A 17,483-nucleotide genomic window follows, 5' to 3' on the forward strand; every position below is an offset into this window, starting at 1 on the left:
GCTTGGATTTTTGACTTTATTCAAAACCCATATAACTTCCACAACCAATTGAGACAAACCAGATGAAAGATTTCAACCACATCCACTCATCAAACCAATTTGTTGCTGTTTTCTTAGGTTTCTGATTCCTCCATCTGTGTGGCTTGGTTCATGTGAGGCCAAATTCAGAAATGGGTGAGAACATATTGGCTAACTAAAGGAGTGTTAATCATTTCCACTAATAGAGGGAACCTTTTTATTGCTACTTTACTGATGGAATCTTTCCCCCAAGGCAAGAAACAATAACAAAATCCCTCCTACCTTCCTGTCTCAAAAGAATTATAATCTGTCTGGGAAACAGCCATCCCTAAGAGCTGTTTATTGAATGCCCTCAGGGGGTGGTACTCCTCTGGAAATAAGCAGCAGGTCAGGAAAGAGTAAGCACTGCACTTGGAGGCTCTGGGTTCCAGTTCTGGTCTGCCATTTATATCCGTTCTGACCTTGGAGAAGAACAGTCATCATTTACTGAACAGCTCAAATTTGCCAGGTATTTTCCATCCATTTAAAAAATGTCAGTAATGCTACAATAATGATTAACCCCCCCCATTTTATAGACTAAAATGAAATAAGGCACAGAGAGGTTCAGTGACCTGCTCAAGTACTAATAGCTAGCTAGCAATTTGCAGAGCCAGGAGCTAGCCCTGGGTTTGATTTTTCAGACACCAAAGCCTACTGCCACTTCACTATACTATGACAAGTAATTTTCCTTTGCTGGGTTTTAGTTTTGATTTATTTTAATCTGAAAAAATAAGATGATTGGACTAAAACTTAAAAGCCCCTTTGAACATGGATACCATGTGATCCTATAATTGAGCCTAAGCTTTAAACGTGTAGAGATTATAGTTTGGTTCAGTTCAACCCAAACAATACACATATTTATAAAATAAATTTGGGCGGCGGTGGGGAGGGGTGGTATGAGATTAAGGGTCTGGTATTAATCTGGGAAAGCTTCTGGCCTAAAGGGTTTTCATCTGGTACAGGCAGGAAGAGACACGATGTAGGATGGCAGATGGGAGGAGGTCAGCTCCAGCCTCCGAGGGTCTCTGGGTAAACACGGTCGGGGAGGATTCAAAGAAAGAGAACATTAGCAGGTCTGACTGGCTGAATGACAGAGTCTCTGGTTCAAGGCATCCATGCTGAGGAAAAGGAAAATGGGTCCTTTACTCAGTATTCTTCCCTCCATGGGAATTCAATAAACATTACTGACTGACTAGCTGAGGTGAACTGAACTGCAGAATTGCTTTGAAGCCCACAGTTACAAGCTATAATTGAGAAACTGTCAAGAGATTCAAATTCATGGAAAACCAGGAAAGAATAATGTTTCCATGTTTCAGAGCTTGCCAAAATATAGTTTCCTTTCTGCTGTTCATTTCCTCCCCCGCTTCTAATTCATTTTTTAAAACTTTTCCATCAAGGAGAAGTCTATTTTGTAACTATGCATAATTAATGTTTAGCATCTTTCTTTCTTTTCAAAATGTTGGGAACTGTAACTTTTCTAGTACCCTAGGGGGAAAGGGGCACTAGTTGTAAAGACTGTTCTATTTGTTTTCCCTGATAAGGGACCCTATTAAGAAAGGAATACTAATATCCACAGGATCGCTAGCTACCAAATAACCATAAATAAATGCAGGTTGAGAACTATAGCCCAACTCTGTACAGTGAGTTCTTCCAGTCTTTTTCCTCTAACACTGTATTAATCGTCGGCTCCTGAGTGGCTTGAAATATGCGATCTTTGAACCTATAAAACAATCATATATACTATATGCCAGGCACCTTTTGCTAGACACTTTATGTATATTACCTTTAATCTTTGAAGCAATTCTTTAAGGAAAAGGAGATGTCAGGGCAGAATAACATGCCCATGGTGGTAAAGCCAGGTCTCAACGCTGGTCTTTTTGACGTCAATCCCTTTCTCCTTCCCCTCTGCACCTTACAGAAGACAGGTATCGACCAGCAGGTACCTGTGCTTGTCCTTCTGACAAAATCACTGATGTGATCTTTAATCATTCTTTCAGAGTATCTTTGGACTAGTCCTTTACAGAATCATGTGAAATGTGCCATAAAGCACAGCCACTTATACCCAGATATGTCCCGCACCTTAGTCTGGAAGGAAATTTTCCATTTTGAAGTTAATGGGTGAAATTTTAAAGAAAGGGCATAGGTGTGAAGAACTGTTTACCAGAAAGTTAAAATTACTGTTTAAACAGACCTCTTCGTTAAGCAATAAAGGCAAACCTTGGGATGGGTGAGATCCTGCTACATTCTCACGCAGGTTAATAATTGCCTTACAAACGGAGCACAGCACACCAACACTCAATTGCTCCAGGTGAATTTCCTGCAGAGATAAACAATGACGTGGGCACTACTAAAATCAAATGCATCTGCTTAAACATATATGCTTATATGCCCATTAATGTGTACATATGGTATATTAGGTGGTTTTCATTCGACAATTTTTTATTTAATAAAATTCACTCACAATTTGACTCTCTAAGGAAAACCCAATGATTGATCATCTTCTAGGTTATCTAATTAAGTAGGTCTAAATAAAAGTTTGCTTTTCTCAAAGGATCCATGTAATATAAATATTAAGAAAAGCACAGAGTGGATTTGTCAGCTAACTCATCTTAAGTGAAGGAACAAGAGGTCTCGGAAATCACAATGATGTGTTCATTTCACTTTGTTGAATAAAAATGATAGATGCCATGGCAATTTCAACAAACAAAGCTAAGGAAACACGGTGTGAGGGCAGCCCACGAGGAAATTGGTAGAACATGGAGAACAGTCTTCTTGATCTCCTGATTTTTGATCCATTGCAATTTATTATGTATCTTCATGCTCTTTGAATCTGTGATTCTCTGTGAAAGTTGTTTCTTTGTTCTTAAAGCAGAAGTTAGGTGCAAATACTAGGAATGAGACAGAAGTAAACCGATGTGGTTAGCCCATGAGCTCAGGGCTGAATCCCAAGCTATAAGTTTTTCAAGTCAAAACAAATGTGTAAACTAAGAAAAATGTCTTGGTAAGTGCCACCAACCCAGCTATTCCCACAGGCACTCAAAAAGCCTCAGCTACAAAACTACTGCGGAAGAGTTGAGTATTTGGAGACGTTAGCTAGGATAGCCTCAGTCAGCAGATAGCATTTGGATCAATAATCACTCCAAAAATAATCACTCCAAAAGCAGTCAGAGGCTTCTTATTGTTTATATTAGATTTATTTGTGTATTCGCACACTTACTCTTGCCACTAAAATAGCAAGTCTTTTGTTCAAAGTAGAAAACTGCCATTATTTTATTTATTTCATGCCTTCATGATTAATACATTGTCCTCCTTCTATGGCACCACTAATAAACTTGGTATGTTCTTTTTTGGCAAATTCTTGAAGATAAAAATTCAATAAAGACAGAAATGTTAAATTTCTTGAAATCAATTTGGACCATTTTTCAGTTCTTTTCTCTATAATTCCTCCTTTTTCTTGCTTTTTAAAAAACATGACACAAAGCTTAGACTCAGAAGAATTTTATTTTCAAGTTCCAAAATTTAATTAGAAAACCTTACTTATTAAACAGTAACTGGATATCAGTTTAGAACCATTTTCCCCCAAAGGGCTGGCAGTATACGTGGGAGTCTTTGAAATTTTCTGGCACATCAAACACCTAACACCTTTAGCCTTTCCTTTCAGGGGAAGAACTTGCCCATAGAACTGTTTCACTACAGTTTTATTAAGCAACTAGTGACAAATAATGTTTTTATATCAACCCAGGGAGATAATCTAAATACCTTGAATTATTGGCTCACTGTTCTGAAAATGTTAAACATATATTGCCCTCATGTTTTAAAATGTATCCTAAGAAACAGACTTGCCTGGTCATTGCAGTGGACAATCTCTAGAGTGTGGGCCACATTCACAGAAGTGACTGATATAATTGTCTGATATCTAAGTTATTGGTAACCTCTACCAGTAGCATACAAATGAACTTATTTACAAAACAGAAATGGACTCACAGACATAGAAAACAAACATGGTTACCAAAGGGGATGGGGCGGGGGGAGATAAATTAGGGGTTTGGGATTAACATATACACAGTACTATATATAAGAGAGGTAGACAACAAGGACCTACTATATAGCACAGGGAACTCTACTCAGTATCTTGTAATAACCTATAATGGAAAAGAATCTGAAAAAGAATAGATAGATAGATGTGTATAACTGAATCACTTTGCTGTACACTTGAAACTAACACAACATTGTAAATTAAGTATACCTCAGTTTTAAAACTGTAATTATAAAGAAGAAAACCAAACCTTCACTTTATGTTACTGGATTAGGCACCACACAATCATGTGCAATAGACACAAGCTGTTCCTGCCACTAGCGCCAGAAATAAAAATGGCTGTGTCTTCATGTTATCACATATAATGTATGTTAATTCCATCAATGTGATTGAGTCCTGATTTCTAGTCTGCCTTAGTATAAGAAAAAAAATGAAAAAAAAATTGTGTTGACCAGAATTCTTTTCAGGGAAGACACTGAAATTCTTCAGAAAAAACTTTCATAGACTCTTGGGATTAAAGGTACAAGTAAGGCTGCTCTTCAAACTGTTCTGCAAGACCAACTGGAAGAATTTCCTGGTTATATCAGAGTGGTATGGACAGGAGTGGAAATTAAAGGAAAATGGAAGAAGAGGAGAAAAAAGAGTGCTAACAAAAGTCTGTCACTCCACAGTGAGACCCCATTCACCTAATATCTTCCATAAAGTTACAGAACCCCAAGCTGCTTCAGTTCATGTAGATGAATCAGTAAATTTATTCACTTTTTAACTTAGTTATTAAAACAGGTGACAGGAGGGCAGCTGGGACTGCAGGTTTTAACAGAGAAGTAAAGTAGACAAAGAAAGAGGAGATAAACTTTAAATCAAATTTTACTAATACCCCAAGGGGAAAATAGGCCCCAAATGGAGTATGGGTTGCATACGGTTTTTCCAGACCTTTCCAAACACTGCACAGTGAGCTTCCCAAGCACAATAAATAGTCTCATACTGTATATAGAAAACTATCTCCTGAAGGACACTGCCGTTTGCCCTAGTCTCATATGAACTTTTTTACTGAATATTCCTATATCATATAGACTTAACTTTTATGCCTATAATCCTGATATTCTTCAGTTAGATTACAGCAGAGTTATGGACAAATAGAGGTATTTCAGGTGTCCTTTTACACACAGATTTCAAAATAATGTACATCTTTCAAAATGTTTAGAATTTATCATGAATTACATATTTTCAAAAGATGAAGTAAATTAAAAATTCTCTTTATGCTATTACCATGTGGCAATCCCCACATAGGGGCTGATAAAGAGAAATGCTTGTCACCGTTTTTGAATGATATGGGGAAATTACTCTTGAATAATGCAGATTATTCAGGGTAGTTGGGAATGTTTCTTTGGCATAGAGTATGATCACCCTGCTGTTAAAGAGATTGGAAGAAGCATCAGAGAGTAGCTGGCATGAGATATGGAACTTGAATGACAGGACTATAACAGGCAGAAATGAGAAGATATCATTTAGAAAGAGGGAAGACATGGGGACAAGAAATCAGATGTGTTTGGGGGAAGAGCCTACAGTCCCATTCATCTGTAGGGTGAGGTCCAGGAGTCAGCCTTGGGAGCCAGCTCTTGGCAGGAGTGTCAGTGTTCTCATGATTGAACAGTGGTCAGCTCCTTCATTGAGCTTTTTATGAAGCAGGCGTTGACAAGAGGAAAGCAGAAAGGAAGAAGTTGGAAGATGCTAAGTGTTGGCTACAGCTGGCAAATGGGTGTGATTGGGCTCAAAATTATTAATGTATGACTGTTGCCAGCCTTTCCCATCCACCAACTGGCTCAAGAGGAGTCTTGCTTTTCTGTGCCATTTCTTCCCTTTCTCCAGCCACCTAGGAGGCCCTTGCCTTGTCAGTTTCATTCTGTAGGTTCTCACAATCAAGAATGGAAAATAGACAAAAGAGCACATAATCAGAGAGGCAGCAGAAGGCCTGTGCTATTGTTATTGGAGTATAAAGGAATACAGCAATCTTCAGGAAAACCCCATACACAAGCTGAAAACAGCTTTCTTTTTCTTTTTCTTGTTTTTTTTAAATCCAAAGCAAAGTTAGGTAATAAGAACCAGAAGTTTAAGGAATATCCTCTGCAGAGGGTAGCTCAGCACCATTGTAATTTGCACATAAATATAAATTATATTCATTGGTTAGTGGGATCAGGGCTATTATGGTAGGCATAAATAACAGACTGGGGAGATTTTGCTTAATTAGACAAAGACTAGGGAGACATTGAGGGCTCCTGAACAAGGTGGTGATGTGATTAGTATTCTTCTTTAGGAAGAATTATCTAACAGCTTTATCCACATAAATGAGAGAGGAAAAATTTGAAGACAAGTAAAATCAGATAGACTTTGCAATATGCCAGGTTAAAGATAGTGAGGAACTAAAAGGGGAGGGTGAGGACAGAGAAGAGAAGATGGCAAGGTGGAAAGCAAGCTCAACAGTACCATTGTGAGAGGAAAAGGAAAAGAGATGACAATTTCAAGTTTGAGGCCACAGAAATTGAGGGAATAGAAGTGCCATTAACAAAAGTGAGGATACCAGAAGGAAAAGCTGACTTCAGGGCAGACATCATTAGGTCAATTTTACATACATTGTTTTTTATGTACATCTGGGTGAGAATGTCCCGTGGACAAATGGAAATGTAAGCTCCAAGAGGAAAGGCCTGTGTCTGTCTTGCTCCCTTTGCCCCATGGTATCTCTGAAGCCCAGCATATAACAGGTGATCAATAAACACTGCTGAATAAATGAAGAATGGCTGAAAGTCTACCCAATACTCTGAGTTCTTATGATACATGATTACAGTTTTTCATGCTTGTTTCTCTTTATTTATAGATTCTGCTTTATACACATGCATCTTAGATCTCCATTTCTGAGTGCCCTCAACCCTTGTTTGTTGAATTAATGTTAGTAGATGCTCTTTAGTCGTAGTTTATGTACAACCCCATTCACAATTCTCATCTGCTTTTAGCATATTCAAATAAGATAAAACTCACTAAATGCCATATTAATATAAATAGAGAAATATACATATCCCTAATACTTAGTTTAAGGAAAGAGCAACACATATAAGTAACTACAGGTATAACTACGTAAATAACCATCAGCATTTCAACATTTGGTTATTCTGTTTGGTTAAGAGCCTACTTGAAGTTGTCAAATATTACCTTTCCTTTCAACTACAAAGAGCCTGAAAAAGACTGTTGGGCAACAACCTGGAAAAGATTATTTAAAAGGTAGATATGGGTCCTGGTCGAAGGTGGCAGCGGCAGCTGGAGCCCAGGTTTCTGGGCTGCTAGGTCGTTCCTGGCTGTCGAGCCAGCCTATGTCGAGTGGTGCCCACAGTGGCGCCCACAGCGAGGAGGGCTCAGATCGCCTGTGGAAGGCCCTCACCTTCTTCGTGGCGCTCCCCGGGGTGGGAGTGAGCATGCTGAATGTCTTCCTGAAGTCGCACCACGGAGAGGAGGAGAGACCCGAGTTCGTTGCCTACCCCTATATCCGCATCAGGTCCAAGCCCTTTCCCTGGGGAGATGGTAACCATACACTTTCCATAACCCTCATGTGAATCCGCTTCCAATTGGCTATGAAGACGAACAAAGAGAACCTGGACCACTAGCCAGTGAAGACCACAGCACTGGTTTGAACCATTACTCTGCACACATGGACCAGAAAATTGTACGGGACCTTAAGCTCACCTCCTTGTATCCAGTGATGACCATTATACTGATCTTCCATCCCTTTGCTTATAGCAGGAGATGGCTTAAATAAATAACTTAGTCACGAGCTGAAAAAGAAAAAAAAAAAGGTAAATATTTTTTACCTTTTAATTTCATGAATGGCTGGAGATTCCCTATACTCAGCAGTAACATATGACTCACATTTGTCCATGGCACAAACTTGTAGAGTAAATACAGATCACAAAACTGACTGTCTCACAAGGCTCCTGTGATACAAACTTTTCCCAAGGTCCTCTCTCTCCTGCTGCAGTGTGTGAGGGCCTTCATAAGGAACATGGTGTTTCTATTTCAGAAAAACTGCACATCCCATATTCTATTTTAAAAGATTTGACAGTATATGAGCAGTGTATATATTTATATTGAAAAGGTCTCTTTGGTCATTATGGATGATTCACTGGAGATGTTCCTCATAAGCATGGTTTAATAGTGAAATATAAATTCAAAATTTTAATCTGCAGTGATTCGCCCTACCCCTTGGACTGAGATGGCTTCATGAAAGTTAGGTTTTTTTTTTTAAAGGCAAACCTTGAAAACAACATCTGGTGTTGAGTTCAGAAATTAGAACCAGATATGCTTCCTTATCCGTATTTCGGTTCACATGAGTAGGCTGCCAGAATGGTGAAAGGGAAAAGGTTTGCTAATTTAATTTTTGTCTTGTTTTTAAAGAAATAATAGAAATATTTTTATGCTCAAAGTAGTTATGGGTCTTTTTAAGTATACAGACCATCCCTGAATATACATAAAGAAATATTAGAATTAATAGAAATTTTAGGTAGTAGTTAGCATTGTAACAATTCACATTCAAAGGATTCGCCAAGGGTTTCCTCTAAGTAACAAGAGCCAGACAGTATAAAGGCCTCATAGATTGCTTTTAAAACCAGTTTTCCAAATAATTTATGGTATACGTGTTCCCCAAGAAAACTGAGACAGCTAATAACTATTTGATTCAGCTATATTTTGAGCATTAGTATACATCCCATTCAGAATGCCAACATGAAAGAGCAACTAGAATTTTTGTTTTCTAAAACTTCAACAATAACTAAAGGTATGCACAGAAATGTTGGGGATGGTGATTAATAGAATTCTAATTTGGTGTTTACAATTTACCAAGCACTACAGAGCCTATTTTATTTTGCATTTATAATAAGCTTAAAGTAAACCAAGCATATATTGTTATTTCCATTTAACAGATGTTAAAATTGAAATCTTCAAACATAATGTGTTACATAGTTACTTTCGTAGATCCAGTAAGTACTAGAACCTAGATCGTCTGTATCTTAGAGCTTTTTCTATTATTTCATAATACCTTTCTGCATGATGATAATCCAACAAACTGTATCCCTAATTGGCTGGTATTTGAAACCTAGGTTTTAACTGCACTCAATTCTAGAAAAATCAATCTGAGCGAAACATCAGCATTAAAAAACAGACATACTAACATTGCACTTGGAATATCTGTGTGGTAAGGAATCCATTAGATCTGGAACTCATTACTTTGACAGGATATCTCTATTAATGAATTGTTCTAATTGACTTTGTAAGTATGATTTTTATCTTCTACTTTTTTTCAATTGTTTTACATGTAAGTTTCTCCATAATCTTTCCATTTCAAGCAATTCTACATCATGAAAATATGTCCTTTGTTCATTCAAGTGTAGAAAGGGTATAACATTGTCTAATGCATTTGCTACATCAATAAGATTTATTTTCCTTTTTTGGTGGGGTGGGGGTGAAAAGGCATCTTTTAAATTCTGCTCTACATCTTACAAATGAGAAAATTGAAATGGAATGTTTCCCTTTTTAAAAATAGGGTTTTTCTTGGTGGCATAGCCCTTTGGCTATTCTGTTGAGGTCAAAGTCTTATTCCAGCACTAGATTATCGGGTTTCCTAAAATGAGTATGAACCCTGGAACATTTTGCCTTTTTCTTACTCCCTCCCCAAATAATGGATAGTCAATCCGTCTCTTTATATGTGATTAATAGCAACAACAACAACAATAATAGATGTCTTTCATTATAAAATTTAGTGTTTCCAGGTGTGGAAAAACAGTTAGAAGGGATGAGAAAATTACAAAATAATAATGATAATGCATACTTTTTTTGTACTTTACAGTTAATACAATTTGGCTGACTCCTCAAAATCTATGATGTAGACAGTGAAATTTTTATTCTCTCCATGCTCAAGAGATAAGTAGGGGCTCAGAGAAGATAAATAAGGTGTGCAAGTTGATATGCTCAGTAAATGGCAGAGGTGGATTAAGAATCCAAGCAACTCTGCTCTGCTACTGATTTGCAGTGTTTATGCTACGAAGTTCTCTAATTCTGAAGCTACATTCACTTTGAATAGCTAGATGAGACAAGTGCAGACCGGTCTGAAATTCAGGAGCTCTGAATTCCTGTCTCCACCCCATTGGGCCTGATTTAGTATTCTCAAGTAGCATGACATCATAGTTAAGTGCATGGGCTCCAGAGGCACCCAGACCTGGCCTTACATCCCCATTCCTCCACTTAGCATCTCAAGGAAGCTTCACAAGTTAGTTTCTCCAAGATTTAATTTCCTCATCTGTAAAACAAAAATTGTTATGAAACTTAAATATAACAAATGTAAAAGTCTTGGCCACAATAAGTATTGGATAAATCATTGCTACTAGCACTTCACTTTATGCTGATTTCTCTTTTCCCATTAATACATATATTTCTTGGAGGAAAGAAAGTGAAAACCCATATAGGTTTCATCACACACAAAATGCTGACCACACACAGAGAGCCCTCCCCCAGGCACTTACGTTCTACCTTGGACACCTTGGAAGTATTGCAAAGGTTCTTGAATCCAGATGTACAAGAATAATTTCTTTGAACTGAATAAGTAGTATGTCTTACAGAGCTATGTGACTCTATTTCTTTTATCTCTAGGGTTTTGATCTCATAATAAATAAACTGAAAATTTACTAAAAAGGTTTATTGAATTCCAGTATAGATTTTCTTGATCAACAGATGGTTAGAGTATTACCATAATTGTAGATGGGGTAGGAAAGCATTGCTTTGTGAAAATATCTGACATTATTCAAAAGGGATGGGAATCAATGTTAGCTTTCAAACCTCAATCAGCATGAATTCATAAGTATTTCTAAAATCAGATGGTACAGTTTGATACTGATTCCTAGAGGCGAGAGGATTCCTTTTAATTTATGGCTTGGATTCGTTTCCTTGAATGTATCCCAACGACTAAAAAAAGATCATGTTTGATGAAATAATCATAGTTAACAATGAATGCCCTGTTTTTTCCTTGTCTCCTTTTAATTCTGTTACCATTCCAAAAATGTAGGATTGGAATACAGTAGTAATAAGTGTAAAGGTGAGAAACTCAATTATAATTCCAAGGGACTCATTCAAAGACACCCCAAAATCTTTACACAAATATTAGATGTTGATAACTGCATTAATATACTTACGTACATAAATTCAGAGTATTTCTGTATCATTTACCATGTTCTCAGTCACAAGTAATAGGAAGCTCAAAATGGATTAAACATTAAGGAAACTATTGGCTTTCATAGCTGGAAATTCAGAGGTAAGGTGAATTTTGGAGGAGGCAATATCCAGTGGTTCTGGTTGGGTTCTCCGACAGTTTTCTCAGCTCTGTCCCACTCCTCAGGATGGAGCAGAATAGCTTCAGAAGATACAAACACCACAAAAGCAAATGACCACAGCCAAGAGAAGAAAAAAGTAGCTTTCAGAACTCTCTCATAAAAGAGAGAGAACTTCTTTCTGAATCCCCCAGCAAATTCCCCCTCAAATGTGTTTGGTTGAAATTGAGTTGCATGCTCATTTTTGTTCCAGTGTTTGAGGTGATGGAATTATGGCCACTCAAGGTCAACTTTCCCTGAGGTACTTGGCTGCGTAATAAAAGGGTAATGAATGAAACAAAACTGAGATTCTCTTGGGTAGGAATAAATGGAGAATATGTACCTCTACATAGGCAATGATCAGTGTCTTCTGCCTCTTTCAATATCTACCCATTCATTTTTCTAAGAGGTATTAACTGAAATAGTTAACAATATCTACCCATTCATTTTTCTAAGAGGTATTAACTGAGATAGTTAAGATCCTGAAACACAAATACTCCTTCTGATATACTCTTGGAAGAAAAGTACAAATATTTTAAGTATTAAATAAATTGGCTTGAGCTATGAAATTCTTATATTGCTGGCAAGCAACCATGTCACAAGTCATGGACAAGATTAAACTTTAAGTTTAATGGCTGGGATAAATCCAAGTATAAGAAAGGAGCACTCTGCAAATATGTTTCATGCTCATACAATGGTGCATATCACCTCTTAAAAATGTAAACCAGAAGATTTCATGCAAACTAGCATTAAAGAGGAAAAACACATTTTCTCGTAGAAAGCCCTCAGCTTTGGGATAGGCATTCAGGAGTGGGATGGTATTAAGATTCATATAATGCCAGATGCTACTATGATCCACAAATTAATTTTAACCAGTGATCTGTCCAGAACCCAGTAACAAAAATACTTCCCTGGAAATGAGATTTTACTTACAAAAAGAGTTGTATATGACTGTTAATGTTTACCACGATTTTTAAAAATGAAAAATGAAGATTTTCAGAGGTCTGATGAAGCCAAGAGGAAAATAAAGACTTTCTGGAAATGGTATTTTGGATAGTGTTGACTGCGTCAAAGTAGGAAATATTTTTTTTATTTTAGAATTTCTTTTTATTCATGCCCTATAATTGTTCTTAAAGCACTTAAAAATCTCTTCCCCAAAGAATTTTGGGCTTTTCTTTATATATATATATATTTTAAGGTGACTTTATTTGGAAATAGGGTCTTTTAATTTATTTATTTTTGGCTGCATTGGGTCTTCGTTGCTGCACTCAGGCTTTCTCTAGTGGCGAGCAGGGGCTACTCTTCCTTGGGGTGCACGGACTTCTCATTGCAGTGGCTTCTCTCGTTGTGGAGCATGGGCTCTAGGTGCGCGGGCTTCAGTAGATGTGGTGCTTGGGCTCAGTAGTTGTGGCTCACGGGCTCTAGAGCTCAGGCTCAGTAGTTGTGGCACACATGCTTAGTTGCTCCGCAGCATGTGGGACCTTCCCAGACCAGGGCTCAAATCTGTGTCACCTGCATTGGCAGGCGGATTCTTAACCACTGCACCACCAGGGAAGCCCTGGGCTTTTCTTTAAAACTAATTTAACTTTGAAAAATTATTGTTTATATTAATTGATTAAGTATTTATAAAACGCGTACTATACCCAGAAAGAATTAAAATGCATAGTCCTGCCCTCAAGAATTTAAAATCTATTTGAGGACATCAATCCAAAAATATAAGAAACAATTAATAAACAAGAAATGATAGCATTTAATTAACCACTAAATTGTGAATCAAGGCACAGTCACATAGAAAAGACCAGATGAGGAAAATCATGTACTTCAGAGAAATTACAGAAGCCTTATTAACATCATACTAACATCTATTGAATACTCACCATGTACCAGATATGTTTAATAACATATCATTTAATCCCACTACAACCCTATACATTCCAATCATTAGCATCAATATTTTACAGACAAAGAAATTGAGGCTTAGAGAGATTAACTTGCCCAAGTTGAAAATTTAGTAAAAAGCAGAAATTGGGAATTGAGCCCATATAGTCAAATCCTACCATGTGGTTACTTAGTTACTAAGGTATTCTGCTTCCATGGAATATGACAAACTTGGTGAGCACTTTCAAGACTTAGAGGTCCTTCTAAATCAAGGAGGATAGAGAGAGGTATTTTAGGAAGGAGGACCAATACCAGTGAAGGCATAGTTGCCGGAGTGTCCATGGTATATATTAGGGCCCTTAAAAGAAACTGCGCAGACTGAGTCTAAAGTTTGAACCAAGTCAAAGAGAAGAAAAGATTGGACAAATTCAGTGGAGTTGGGTTACAGAGATTAACAGAGGCATTGATGAGTTTTACAAAACAATTTCTCAAAAAAAAAAATTAACCGTTTGAAGGACTTCCCTGGTGGCGCAGTGATTAAGAATCCGCCTGCCAATGCAGGGGACACGGGTCCGAGCCCTGGTCCGGGAAGATCCCACATGCCGCAGAGCAACTAAGCCCATGCGCCACAACTACTGAGCCTGAGTGCCACATCTACTGAAGCCCACGTGCCTAGAGCCCGTGCTCCACAACAAGAGACACCACTGCAATGAGAAGCCTGCACACCGCAACGAAGAGTAGCCCCCGCTTGCGCAACTAGAGAAAGCCCACGCACAGCAACGAAGACCCAATGCAGCCAAAAATTAAATAAATAAATAAATTTATAAATAAAAAATAACTTTTGAACTCTTTCCTCCCCTCTCTTTCTCTTCCTCAGCTGCATCTTCAAATTCCAAAAGACTTGAAATGAATCACCAGAGACCACCCAACATCTTTCAGACATTTAGATTAAACTCAAAAGCATAGAAGTGTTCATAATAGCTAAAAGGTTAATACTTTTCAAATCCTGGGTCAGCCTACCCCGGGGAGAAAGCAAGAGACATCCTGGTGACCTGGAAAGCCCCCAGGCCCCCAGGTGACCTTCCAGGGAGCTCCTCCACATTCCACATATTTTTCAGTCTAGCCTTGCCTTGTCAGTTGGAAATGGAATGCAGGCTCACACCGTGTCAGAGCGGAGGGTCTCCTAAACTGAAATGGAAATAGCTCTAAAACTGGAATAGCTTATACCTGCGTGTTTATAAATACGTGGTTAATCTCTGGGATAAAAACTGGCCATTGTGATTGCCTCAGGGAAAGATAGCTGGATGGTTGGGGAACATTCAAAGAGAAGAGACTTGCTTTCCTTCTCTCTACCAACGCCTTGGACTTTTTCAATTTTGAAGGCTATACATGTTTATGCAATATGTCTATTGCAAATGAATTAACTTTTTAGTGGCCTTTTTGCCTGTCTCACAATGCATTCAAAGCACCATTGCCAGCCAAATTCCCAAAAGCACAGTTCCCATCACATCCTGCTCCTATCCCAAACCTTGAGTGCATGCCCATTACTAATAATAACTCACAAGGTTCACAAGAATTGATTTACTGACATCTTTTATGTTTCACACCACATTTTGAAGTAGGTTATGCCTCATATGACAAGTAGTAAAATGGCATGTAGTGAATTTAAAAGATTTGTTCAGGGTTACACAGCTAACTGGTAAATGCTGCTGAGACTTGAGCTTTTAATACGTGCCACTTTCTGTGATATCATGCAGCCTCTCACACACAGCATAATCAGATCAAACCTCTTTAGCCTACCATTGATTTCTAACCTTCCTTGGAAGTTTTCTCATGCAAATCCCCAACACCTATCCTTTGCTCCAGGTAAACTAGTACTTAAACACTGGTTCCCCAAATAACCTCTCACTCTTCTATCACTGTATCTTTTCTCATGTTCTCTCTTTCCCCTTAGAATGTCTCCTCAATTCATTTGTCACTGAAAATCTTCCAGTTAACCACAAATGGTCCCCCTTAATGAACCTTTCCCAGATTCCCCCAGTTTTCAATTATTCTCTTCTCAATACTTTATTATATCTCCCACAAAACTACATGTTAGTCTTAAATTGTAGTTGAATTGGTGTTTGTCTTAACCTCACTACAAAACTGTAAACGTTGAGAACAAAGATCATTGCTATCCATGTTCGTTTTTCCAAATATCTAGGAAACTATTTTCACTTATTAGAGGCTCAGAAACATTTGTTGAATTCAGTTTGATAACTGATTTTTCTGGAACACCAGGGGTGCGTTGTAAGATGAACCAAACTTTGGAGAGAACCCAGAAACTGATTTTACAGTAGAGATCACGAACTGGTAGTTTGTGACACTCTGAAAGACATGTGTGTTGTTAGCACAGGGTTTGTTTCTTTGGGGGTTTAATTTTTAATTTGAATTATTTGCCAGCATTTAAAATCAGAAGATCTCACGTAAAAATCTAAATTTCTAGCTTTTCTTGAAAATGGGAAAATCTAGCAACACTGAGCCTGCCCTACCACATGACAAAATTGGCTAGAGTTGGTAAAACCTGCCCGTTTTCAGTAAGACGCAGGCTGTCTGGTGTGCCACAGCCCACCATTCATGGTTGTCTCACACCGCGGGGGCTATACTGATTTGTGATACCTGTTGGATGCTATACATTTACGTTTGCAATTCCTACCAGAAATGTTGATCCTTTTTCCTTCAGAAAAAAGTCCCTAAGGCTCATTACCTCTACCCAGAGCTCTACACCTATTTCAACAATGGCCTGGTGAAAGCAATTTTCGCAACCGTCTTTGAAAAAGTAGCTTACCCTCCTCATGTAGGAAAACCTCAAGGAGAAGTTAAGTCAGTTGTTGCATTCAGGTGTATTAATGGAAATACAGAGAAATTCTATACACAGAAAGAAAACTGTCGTTTGAAGTACAGGATGTCACACTGAGACATTGCCAGGGAAGCTATTTACTAGTGTCCCACAATCGGGGGGAGCAGAATACAATGCAGGTGACGGAATCCCATAGCAAGAAGGGATCTAAAGAAAGGCAATCCAGTGCTTTAATTATTTTTATGACATTCCTACCAAGTTGATTTTTTATATCTTCAGCTGTCTGATGAGGGCAAGCCCATTTAAAATTTCACAATTTGTACTTCATAAGCATTCTTTTTTGCATGTAAGGAAAAGATGATTTATCGTAACTTTCCCCCATTAGTCCTTCAGTTTCCCTCTGGGGTAACAATAATCACATGTGACAAACTTTTTTTTATATTTAAAGACAATGATCATAGTTTCCTCAAAGTCTTCCATTCTTCAGGTGAAACACATTTGGTTTCTGGTTAGTAAGACTCTCTTCACCCTCTGGTTATTTCTTCTCTGGTTCGTTATATTCCATCAAAATTCTTGGCACCCCAAACTGGCCAGAATATTACAGGTATTTTCTGGTCCAACAGAGCATAGCAGAGAATACTGAATCACTTTATTTATGCAGTCTTGAAGTTTAATTAGTTGTTTTGGCAGCTACAAATCTCTGTTGACTCACATGTGGTTGCAGTCGACTGGAACCGAGTTGCACCACCAAGTTCTGTTAAAGCTCATCTTCACCATCATGTGCTTCCACAATTAGCCTTCTGGACTTCATATTTATACCCATTAAATCTCATCGTGTTTATATTGGCCCATTATTCCAACCTCTCAAGGTTTTCTTGGATTTGATTCTAGAACTCTCTCTCCTTGATTTCTTTTTTTTTTTTTAAACATCTTTATTGGAGTATAATTGCTTTACAGTGGTGTGTTAGTTTTTGCTCTACAACAAAATGAATCAGTTATATATATATACATATGTTCCCAGATCTCTTCCCTCTTGCATCTCCCTCCCTCCCACCCTCCCTATCCCACCCCTCCAGGCGATCACAAAGCACCGAGCTGATCTCCCTGTGCTATGCGGCTGCTTCCCACTAGCTATCTACCTTACGTTTGGTAGTGTATATATGTCCATGCCTCTCTCTCGCTTTGTCACAGCTTGCCCTTCCCCCTCCCCATATCCTCAAGTCCATTCTCTAGTAGGTCTGTGTCTTTATTCCTGTCTTACCCCTAGGTTCTT

At 38.1% G+C, this 17,483-nt stretch overlaps 1 pseudogene; it reads left to right on the forward strand.

Moving 5' to 3' along the window:
* The first annotated feature begins 1,041 nt into the window (after window positions 1–1,041).
* On the forward strand, window positions 1,042–17,255 carry LOC149749586 (uncharacterized; annotated as a pseudogene).
* The last annotated feature ends 228 nt before the right edge of the window (window positions 17,256–17,483 follow it).

This window comes from Delphinapterus leucas, chromosome 3 (assembly GCF_059928025.1).
Source record: "Delphinapterus leucas isolate spDelLeu-1000000601 "Yukka" chromosome 3, BTC_Dleu_Yukka2, whole genome shotgun sequence".
NCBI classification, from domain to species: Eukaryota; Metazoa; Chordata; class Mammalia; order Artiodactyla; family Monodontidae; genus Delphinapterus; species Delphinapterus leucas.